At 42.0% G+C, this 11,263-nt stretch overlaps 1 long non-coding RNA gene across 1 annotated transcript; it reads right to left on the reverse strand.

Moving 5' to 3' along the window:
• Nucleotides 1–9,107: 9,107 nt before the first annotated feature.
• LOC144587985 (uncharacterized) lies at nucleotides 9,108–9,571 on the reverse strand. The gene is made up of 2 exons (XR_013543270.1): nucleotides 9,531–9,571; nucleotides 9,108–9,375 (listed from the first exon to the last, which is right to left on the reverse strand). It is a non-coding gene; the product is annotated as an uncharacterized LOC144587985 (long non-coding RNA).
• Between the last annotated feature and the right edge of the window lie 1,692 nt (nucleotides 9,572–11,263).

The following is an 11,263-nucleotide window of genomic DNA, read 5'->3' on the forward strand; positions in this document are numbered from 1 at the left end:
AAATTATTCTAAATGTCAAGGAGGTGCCACCTAATGCCATACAGTCTGAAGAACAAATGGCAGACCACCATAGAGAAAAGCACAAGTTAAAATAATGTTTCATCACCAGAAATAAGTAAACTGAAAGATGGTTGTAATATAGGATGTGTTTATGAAGTGATGCATTGACAAACTTGATAATGAAAAAAGAAGACTAATGGTCACAGTACACTAAGTGATGCATTGCTAAACATTTTTAAAGGATTATTTTAAAAAATGGAGTGGCAAAACCACGGTGTAAGTGATGCTCAAAATTAAAAAAAAGCATGAAGAAAATCAAGAATCACAAAACTGAATTGAAATATATCATTTTGCAAGTGAGGTATTTTAAAAAGCACCAGCTAGTGAGTTGTGGTGCTGGAGGAGGCTCTTGAGAGTCCCCTGGACTGCAAGGAGAACAAACCTATCAATTCTAAAGGAAATCAACTGAGTGCTCACTGGAAGGACAGATCCTGAAGCTGAGGCTCCAGTAATAATAATAAATGTTTATTGCGGTCATTGACCAGCAAAAGTAAGATACATAAGAACATAAGAACAATATAAAAACATTAAAAACACTAAAAACACCAAAGCACTAAAAGCATCTATATACATATATACATCTTACTAGGTATGTCTTACCTCCCTATCATAGGCCTTATCTATGGGCTATTACAGCTTGCATAGAATGCCAAATTTGTTATTTTAAAGCTCATATAGCCCGTGTGATCATTAATTGGTGTATACCAATTTACAGATTCTATAACTGCGCTTTAGGTGGAACCTTTCCTTCACGGATTTTTATTGCAGCAGCACAGAACTTAGCAACTTTTGTCAGCATATCTGAATTAAGCCCAATATATCTGCCAGGGCATCGTCCTGTCAGCAAAAGCTGTGTGTAGTGTGCCTCTGATTGTCCAGGAAATGCCCTTATGTAAGGGTCAACATGGACTTCTCGAATGTTAGAGTAAAAAGCACAGTGAAGTAACACATGGGAGATAGATTCAATCTCACCAGAGTTACAGGGGCATAGACGCTGAGTGTAAGGGGTCTTGTTATACTTCCCATCCTGGACTGCTGACGGGAGTGCATTGAAGCGGGCCAAAGTAAGAGCTTTGCGTTGTTTAGGTGTTAAGGCTAAGTAGAGATATTTTGCCGGTTTCAGTGGGAGCAATGCGTTGTCAACTGTAAACCTATTTCTAATAATACCAAGATCCTGCTGCCTTTCTGTCTCAATAATACGCTGCCTAAGATTACTCTTGGCCTTATCATATCCCATTTGTTGGATACTTTCTACTGAATAGCCGTATCTGTTGATTTTATGGTATATTGCTCTCTTCCAAGGGGACTGATGGTTATCCTGTAATACCAGTGAAGTCAGTCCAATTGGTTGAAAGGTTAGTTTTAGCCAAAAGTTAAAAATAGCCAGCCAAGCTCTGGCTTCAACCTTCAGGTAGCCCACTTCAAACCTGAGGGCTGCATTGGATACCCCTCTTGGAACTTGTAATATAGCCCTCACAAATTTGGACTGAACTACTTCTAACTGGATAAATGAAGAAGAAGAATAGGGGCCCAATTGTGCCCCATACAAGAGCTGACTAAGGGATTTGGCCTGAAACAATCTTAGTGCAGCTGGAATGTACTGGCCTCCCTTAGAATAGAAGAATTTTAGTATAGTAAGGCTAGATTTTTGTGCTGCTTGTACCACATTGTTAACATGGGCCTTGTGGTTTCCTTTATACTGGAAAACAACGCCCAAATATTTATAGGCCTTGATTTGTTCAATCTCATGCTCATCTATTAACCACTTATAGATCCTGGGCCTCTGAGCAAACACTAAAACTTTGGTCTTTGAGTAATTTATCTGGAGCATTTCTTCTTTACAGTATTGTGCGAGAGCGTATAAAGCTCTCTTAAGTCCTATTGGTGTCTGTGAAATTAGGACTGCATCATCTGTGTATAACAGAAGTGATATATGTCTATTGGCTAGTTTGGGGGGATGAAACTCTGGATGGCTGAGTGCTGTTACCATTGAGTTGATATAAAAATTAAATAACAGCGGAGCTAATATACACCCTTGCTTCACACCATTATAGGTTGGAACTTTATCAGACAATTGTCCTTCCTTGTTACATCTAATTCTGAGCGTTGTATTTTCATGCAGCTTATACATAAGCAGCAGAAGGCGTCAATCTATTGAGGAAGATTCTAACTTACTCCAGAGCCTATCTCGTGAAATTAGATCAAAAGCCGATCTAAGATCAATAAAAGCGGCAAATATGGACCCTCGGGGTTTCTTGGTGTACTTATCTACTAGGTGCCTTAGAATAAGGGCATGGTCCTGTGTAGATCTACCAGATCTAAATCCAGCTTGTTCATCTGCCAAAACACTCTCAGAGTCCATCCAATCTATCAATTTCCATGATAAGTGTCTGGCATAAAGCTTACTAATTATGGGTTGTAGACTGATTGGCCTATAATTAGCTGGATTGTCTTTTTTACCTTTTTTATAAATGGGGATAATAATGGCTGTACCCCATTCCGATGGCATGTGAGCATTTTGGTCTATATAGGTGAAAAGGTTTGCCAGAATTGGAGCCCACCATTCACAGTTGTTCTTAATGAGTTCAGGAGGAATACCATCGCATCCTGGGGCCTTACCAATTTTCAGTTGGTTTACAAGGTCTTTTATTTCAGAGACTGATACAGGGTGCCATTCTGGTAGATTCATATAAAGACGACTCACATGAAATGAGGAATTGTCTCTTTTGGCATAAAGCTCGTGGAAGTGGGCTTCCCACACGTGAGCATTAATATAGGAGTTCATCCTAACTGAAAGATTGTTGGTAGTAAGTGTTATGGATTCCCAAAATGATTTCATATCTTTCCCCCTGACTGCTTTGATAAGTTTTTCCCATTCTATCTGTTGAGCTCTCCTTTTTTTCTCTTTAATTAATTTCTTATAGTCTTTCTTAAGTTGCAGCAGTTCCTCCACTTCCATTGATGATGGGTTTTTGTTTTTATTCTGTTTAAATTTTGAAATTACCAGTTTTTTTGCATCAACACACTCCTTATCAAACCAGTTATAGGACCTGCGCTTGTTAGTATGGGTTTTTGCTGATTTATTTGAATCAGCTAAGTCTACTAGTTTATTTATTAGTGTTTCATACAGCGCAATTACATTGCTACTTTGGCCCGCTTTGAGAAAGGTGGAATGGATCTCAGAGAACTGATTGTTATTAAGTAGATTAGTGAAATAGATTGCGGCCTTTCCTGACCATTTGATCCTGGAGTTGGTTAGTATCATCTCAGGATTCACAGGCAAGGCCTTCTCAATATGAGTGTGGTGTTCTTGTAATTTCAGGTATAATTTTAGTGGCAGATGATCACTATCAATCCTACTGTCGATCACCAGATTAATGGCGGTATTCAGTATGTTACAGCTGACAATCATATAATCTATGGTACTCATCCTCGTTCCCGACCAGAAAGAGAATTCCCCTGGTATATCACCTGAAGTACTTCCATTTAATATGTGTAGGTCAAGCCGATAAACTAACTGTGCCAAATTAAGACCTGCATAATTACTGATAGTATCTTTAAAGAGGTGCCTAGTAACTATGGGGAAGTGTAATCCATCAGGTGGGCATAAATTATAAGCAGCATAAAGAGCAGAGTCATTTGTACCCAATCTGGCATTAAAATCACCACCAATTATCATTTGGCCATCATTAGTTAGCAAAAGGTTTTGAATATAGGTTTCAAGATCTTGGTAAATCCGTTCGATCTGGGCATTCCGTCTCTGGGGTGGTAAATATACATTGATGAACACTATTGTACTGTGATTAAATTTGACCTTCACTGCTGCAGCATTTTGATTAAGGGAGGGGAGTTTGGTCATTATAATATTGAGCTTAGTTGAAACCAATATAAGAAGGCCACCCTTGGCTCTGCCCCTCTTTTCACTGGGAGTGGCACTTATTTGGTGGGCAGAGTAACCATTAACTTCAATTTCCCCTAGTGCCCAAGTCTCTTGCAGCAATAAGATATCGAATTTAGAGAGATACTTGATGAAGGAATTGTCATTGCTCTTTGCATTCCATCCTGCTATATTCCATGACAGAACAGAGATGGTGTCATTTATAGCTATCTGTCAGTCCATAAGATCAGGAGATAGGGAAGGATCCTGGGTGTTAAGATTGAAAGGTGTAGCCATGTCGGTCGTTCCAGAGCGATGCATGTCTGCAGATTGAATTGTGCTGTGTAGCGGTAGAGTGGGTTGAGCTGCCATTTTTAGAGGGCTGAGTTGAGAGGTCGTGTCCTTCTCCAAAGTGGCTAATGTTCGAAGTTCAGAATCAAATGATTTTTGTGAACTAGCCCTATGCATGAGATGTCCTTTGTTGTTTTCAGTTTCTTCACCATCTAAGGTAATCAGAACTGGTATATCCTGATGAGGTACCATCTGATGCTTAAGATCTCGCTTAGGTTCTTGTATCTGGCTGTTATCATTACTTGCTGTTGGATATTGATTGAGGGGTGCAGCTTTGGCTTGTAAACCCGAGTCATCCGTTGTTAGGTAACTTCTCAGTGGTATGGTCTTATTACATACGGAAGCAACACTAGCTTTGACTTCCTCCCATTTATTGTTAAGGTCATCAAGGGAGCTTGTGTTTCTTCTCTATTGCAAAGGGAAGACCTGTGATCAGATAAGGGGGAGATCACTGAGTTCTTTGACTGTAACCTTATTGATTTCCCAGCATTGGAATCAGATCTAAAGTTGAAGTCTTCCCTGGTTATTCTTTGAGGATTGCTCCCAGGGATCAAGGAAGTAGGCCTGCTCCATAGAGGGGGCAAAGTTGATGGTTCAGAAAAAACTCTTGAGGGAGTAATTTGAAATTTGCCCAGAAAAGTTCTCATTTTTAGGAGAATGAGAGGGATCACAGCATGTTCAAAGGTGAGACAAACTCTTTTATGACCATACTTGTGCGGGAGCCATCGAATATTCTTGAGGTCAATCTTCCGCACTTCTATATTTAACAGTTGACTCAGGGAGATCATCACTGATCTATGTGTCTCCCATCTCTTTCTGTTGATGGCAATTGGAGCAATTTGTAACATCACCTGAGTGCTCTGAAAGATCTTTGATGACTTTGTCTCCCTATTCAATTGGGAAGCCAATTGTTGTGGAGCCAGTTGTTGTATGCCATCTTTACGGCTGAATCTGCCATCTGCCTTTTCTTTGAACCCCCTGGTTTGTGTATTATCCTTGGGTTGAAGAAGGGTCTCAGTAAGTTTCCCCAGAGCACTTTCAACTGAGTTCATTTGGTTGCAAACCCGTTGTAGGTTATCAAAGATGGCTATTACTGTTTGGGCTGTTAGGAGACATTGTTCAGCTAGAAATTTAGCATGATTACTTTCAGAGGTGAACTGTACTTTTTGGGGGGTAAGGGGAGTACAAGGTGTCGAAATTGCAGATAAGTCACAAGCACCCGGTGGGGACGAGAGTGTTCCCTCTCTCAGCAAAGCAAATCTGTTATTAGTGAGAATGCTGGAAGATATAGGTAATGTAGCAAGGTTACTCACAGGACAGTTGGCTGTTACAAACTCATCCATCTTCAGTTGTTTCACCGCCCTTGCAAGCGGCTGCTCCGGGCTGGCTCTGCATCGTTTACCCCCCATACAGTTCAGCCTTCTCTTTTCAACAACTAGCTACCAAAAGTCCAACTCAGAGCTACAAGTATAGCAATTACGCCTTGCTGCAATTAATCTTGAATGGAAGAGTGGGAGCAGTGAAGCCAGAGATAGCAGCGTCTTGTTATCGTAGCAGCAGCTTCAAGGTTTGTAAATAAGTACTTTAAACTCCCAACTAGGAAGAGAGAGAGCTTGAGACTTCAGAGACAGATTTGGATGTGTCCCAAAAGGAGTCACTTGAGCACCTAAGTGCTCTGAAAATATTAAAAATAAAAATTAAAAAGTTTAAAAGGATTAAAAGGGGAGCAGAGCTTGATACAAACGCTGTTCCTCCCTCAAACCAGAACCGGAAAACCAGTACTTTGGCCATCTCATGAGAAGAGAAGACTCCTTGGAAAAGACCCTGATGTTAGGAAGGTGTGACGGCAAGAGGAGAAGGGGACGACCGAGAATGAGATGACTGGACAGTGTCTGTGAAGCAACCAACATGAATTTGACACAACTCCGGGAGGCAGTAGAAGACAGGAGGGCCTGGCATGCTCTGGTCCATGGGGTCACGAAGAGTCGGACACGACTAAACGACTAAACACACACACATTCCCCTTACAATTCTTTGGCCATCTCATGAGAAGAGAGGACTCTCTGGAAAAGACCTTAATGTTGGGAAAGTGTGAAGGCAAGAGGAGAAGGGGACGACAGAGGATGAGATGGTTGGACAGTGTCACCAAAGCAACCAACATGAATCTGACCCAACTCTGGGAGGCAGTGGAAGATAGGAGGGCCTGGCGTGCTCTGGTGCATGGGGTCACGAAGAGTCGGACACGACTAAATGAAACAAACGAGTGAGTTTTTAAAAAACCTCACTTTGAAACCCAAATAAATCAATTATTCGTTTGTGTCATGTGCCCAGAAATTTATATATTGATTTAAATGACACTTAGATATAGCTGCAGTTGCTAGTGGAACCACACCCTAAGTTTTGTGTCTGTTTATGCACCCAATTGCATAACCAAGATGCACCATGGTACTTCATCAATTAATCACATTTATCCCCAGCATGTTCCTTGGGGAGCCTCCAAACACTCCCAGAAGCTGGTGATTTTACCCCCCCTGGCCCCATGGGGGGGTGGGGGAGCGTGGCAAGGGTCCAAGGTAGCCTCCCAGGACCCTTGCCAGGCTCCCCCCACCCCCCCATGGGGACAGCGGGGGCAAAATCGGGAGCTTCCAGGACCTTTTCTGAGCCTGGAAAGGCTCAGAAAAGGTACTGGAAGCTGCCTATTTTGCCCCCTCTGTCGCCCGGGGGAGGCAGGGTGAGTCTCCAAAGGGTCCTAGGGTGTGTTCTAGGACCCTTTGGAGACTCACCCTGCCTCCCCCAGGGGCCAGAAGGGGCAAAATTGCCACCTTCTGGGGCTCTTTTGAGGCTTGGGAAGCCTCAGAAGAGCCCCAGAAGGTGGTGATTTTGCCCCCTCTGGCCCCCGAGGGAGGCAGGGTGAGTCTCCAAAGGGTCCTGGAACACACCCTAGGACTCTTTGGAGACTGACCCTGCCTCCCCTGGGGGCCAGAGGGGATGAAATCACCACCTTTGGGGGCTTTTCTGAGGCTTGGGAAACTTCAGAAGAGCCCCAGAAGGTGGCGATTTCACCCCCTCTGGCCCCCGAGGGAGGCAGGGGGAGGCTCCAAAGGGTCCTGGAACACACCCTAGGACCCTAGGGTGTGTTCCATAAGATGGACCTCTCCATAAGGCTCACCAAATTTTAGGAGAAGAAAGCAGATAATTTTTTTCCTGTTTTCTTCTCCTAAAAATTTGGTGCGTCTTATGGAAAGGTGTGTCTTATGGAGCGAAAAATACGGTACCTTCTGTTGCCATGAAAGTATACACTGTTATGGAAATTAATGCTTCTGGCAAGAAGTGATGCACGGCTCATCTCATAACAGTGTTTCTTGCAGACGCTATCTTACTAAATGTGTACAAATCTAGAAATGATTCCTTGTGGGGATTTTTGGTTCTAAAAACTAGCAAACAAACCAACCCAAAGGAATTAGCAGAAGTTGAAAGGAAGCAATTTTTTTTAACTTTAATGTTTTTTTTTAAATCCTGTTTTTCTGAAGAAACTTACACCTTGCAACAGAGAGGCTCATACTCTCTGGGTCTGGGATTGTTCCAACAAACAATTTGTTAGTCCTGCTATTGTTGTCAGAAAGATAATCAAGTGAAGCCCATGAAATAATGAAGTCTCCATAAATGTGATCCAACCATATTTTGTTTTAAAATATTTGCTATACAAACCAGAACCACCCTGCCCCAATCAGAATTAGTAATGGCCAAATTAGTGGTGTGATGTGGGGAGTAAATGACAAAAAACAAAGAGCTGTGTTCTGAGCTGGGGGATACTATGTAGTGCCAACAAATTTGAGAATGTAGAGGATCTTTAGTGCATAGGCAGAGATTTCCTTCTTTCCTTCCTTCCCTCCCTCCCTACCTCCCAAGGAGCCATTCTCTGAGAAAAACTGTGTTGGGGCAAAGAGGATATTTCCTTAGTACCCCCATTCACAAGCTTGGCTTGGCAAGTGTGCCCACACTCAAGACTAATCCAAATCAGAGTACTGCACATTTGACACCCATCCATTCCAGAACAAACCTAGATATGCAAAGCAAGAAAAAAAGTACCCCCTTCTTGTCACTTGCATAAGAAAGAGTGTCCTGTACTAAGACAAAAGACAGTAGGCAGATACTGTATATTCACCAGATATTTCATTCTTGCATTGCACTGTGTAAATAAATTAATAAAAAGAAAATGTCTGTCCAAGCTAGAAAAATAAAGGCCAGCAGTAGCCATTAAAAATAATGCAGAAAAGTGCAGTGGAGTGGAAGGAGGGTAGTCCCTGGAGGCTTTGAGCTATCCAAATAAAGCCTATAAAAGAGAGCCAATCGTCCATCCCACATTTACACATACATTTAATCCTAAGTGTAATGAACACTCAGTGCACAATCAGATAAGCATTTGACCTGTTATTTGTCCCATGTTCTTCACTAGTCATTTCAATATTGTCTCTGATAAGCAGACTGTGTTATTGCTAGTCCCAAGTAAATCTGTTTTTTGTTTGTCTGCTTCCCGTGAGCTTTTGATGTAATTTCTTCAGTCCCCAGTGCTCTTTGTTGTTGTTGCTGCTGCATTTTCTCTCAGTTTTTATTCTGTAATTCTCTTTTGTGAATGATTTTATGGTATTTCCAGAATGTTGCTAGGTATTTCTTGAGAACATACCGTATTTTTTGCTCCATAAGACGCACCGGACATTAAGACACACTTAATTTTTAAATACCAAAATTTAGAAAAAATAAAAATAAATAAAGAGAAGCAAGTCCCACACTGGGACTGCAAAAAAAAAAAAAAAAACCCACCAAAAAACAAAGCAACATAGAAACATACCCCCCAGCCCAAATCTACCCTCCAAAACCCACCCAGAACATTTTTTAAAAAGGAAAAAGCAGCAACTAATTTTTAAATACCAAAAAATAAAATAAAAATAAATAAACAGAGAAAGTCGCATGCTGGGACTGCAAAAAAAAAATACCAAAAAACCAAGCAACATAGAAACATACCCCCAGCCCAAATCTACCCTCCAAAACCCACCCAGAACATTTTTTTAAAAAGTAAAAAGCAGCAACTAATTTTAAATACCAAAAAATAAAATAAAAATAAATAGAGAAAGTCCCATGCTGGGACTGCAAAAAAATTACCAAAAAACCAAAACAACATAGAAACATACCCCCAGTCCAAATCCCACCCAGAACATTTTTTTAACAAAGTAAAAAGCAGCACCTTACCGGTCCAAAGCCTCCTGGAGGTCCTCAGAAGCCAGCAGTGGTGGCATGGGGGGCCGACTGCGGGGCCTTCAGAGGCCTCAGAAGCAAGCGATGGTGGCCTGGGGGGACCCCCGCGGGGCCTTCGGAAGCCTCCAACGGCTTCAGAAGGCAGTGATGGTGGCGGGGGGAACCCCGCAGGGCCTTCGGAGGCCTCTAAAGCCAGCGATGGTGGTGAGGGGACCCCCGCGGGGCCTTCGGAGACCTCAGAAGCCAGCGATGGTGGCAGGGGGACCCCCACGGGGCCTTCAGAGGCCTCAGAAGCAAGCGATGGTGGCCTGGGGGGACCCCCGTGGGGCCTTCGGAAGCCTCCAATGGCTTCAGAAGGCAGTGATGGTGGCGGGGGGAACCCCGCAGGGCCTTCGGAGGCCTCTAAAGCCAGCGATGGTGGTGAGGGGACCCCCGCGGGGCCTTCGGAGGCCTCAGAAGCCAGCGATGGTGGCAGGGGGACCCCCACGGGGCCTCCGGAAGCCTCAGAAGCCAGTGATGGTGGCGCGGAGGGGACAGTATTCGCCCCATAAGACACATACACTTTTTCCCCAAATGTTTTTGGGTGAAAAAGTGTGTCTTATGGTGCAAAGAATATGGTAAATCAGGATATACACAGCGAGGCATGGCAGAGGATTTAATACCACTGTTTTATCATGTTCACTGGTTTGAATTGCCACTAGAATAACAGTAATTTTCCATTATGATTTTTTAATTTACAATTTTGGCACTATGTCAGTTGACAATTTAAACAAGTTTTGTGCTATAGTAATATATTAATAAACAATTTCAGTGTTATTTTGATTGCATTTTTAAGAAGGATTTTGAACATCAACAACAAATTGAATATCAATAACTATAGTACATGGGAGCATGAAATACTAGGGACTGGGTTTTCAGAATTAATGAACTCCCAGTCCCATAATTCAACAGGTACTCTTCAAGCTCAATTATGGAACAGGAAGCCATCGAACTGGCAGGTGGTAGAGCTTCCATGCTTTTTATGGACCTTTTTTTGTGCCCTTTGAAAAGTGCCCTGCTGCACCATGAGAGTCAAAAGAACTCTCCATAACTTGCAAAGGTGCATGGGGGAATGAGTTCCTGTGGAAGAAAGTTTGACCTTTTATTGGAGGTATAGCTGTCGATCTCTTTTGACTTTGTCACATCCTTTTTCATTGAAATAACTAGTTCCCAACTTTTGTGTTCAAATTCCATCACTTTTACCACCACTCCAAGATATGGAACCAAGTTCAATAATTGGTAGGAATGAATGAACTAACCTGAGAGTGACTTAGGATTACTTGAACCATTCAGCAGCTGATCCAGAAGTGTTTGATTATTCCTCTTCTACCTCATCTGGACACTTTCTTCCAAACTCATTGCACAGTTTGAATACAAACTAAACAGCAGATATTTCTCTAAAAATCTTCCACACTAATGGTTTCTTCCTCCTCCACCACATTGTCTATTTTGTCTTTTTTATTATTTTTTATTAAACATAGACAAACATACAAAACAAACACAAAAACATATATACGGGTAGAATATATCCATCTAACATATAAACCTGACTACATAAACCATATTGCCCTACTAAGCATCTTTAGGCCATATCAATGTAATATATAATTCTGACTACATAAACCCTAAAGATTAACATACTTAAATTATCTAATATATAATCTTAAACCTGTATTGATCTTA

The sequence above is a fragment of the Pogona vitticeps genome, chromosome 3 (assembly GCF_051106095.1).
Source record: "Pogona vitticeps strain Pit_001003342236 chromosome 3, PviZW2.1, whole genome shotgun sequence".
Lineage (NCBI taxonomy): Eukaryota > Metazoa > Chordata > Lepidosauria > Squamata > Agamidae > Pogona > Pogona vitticeps.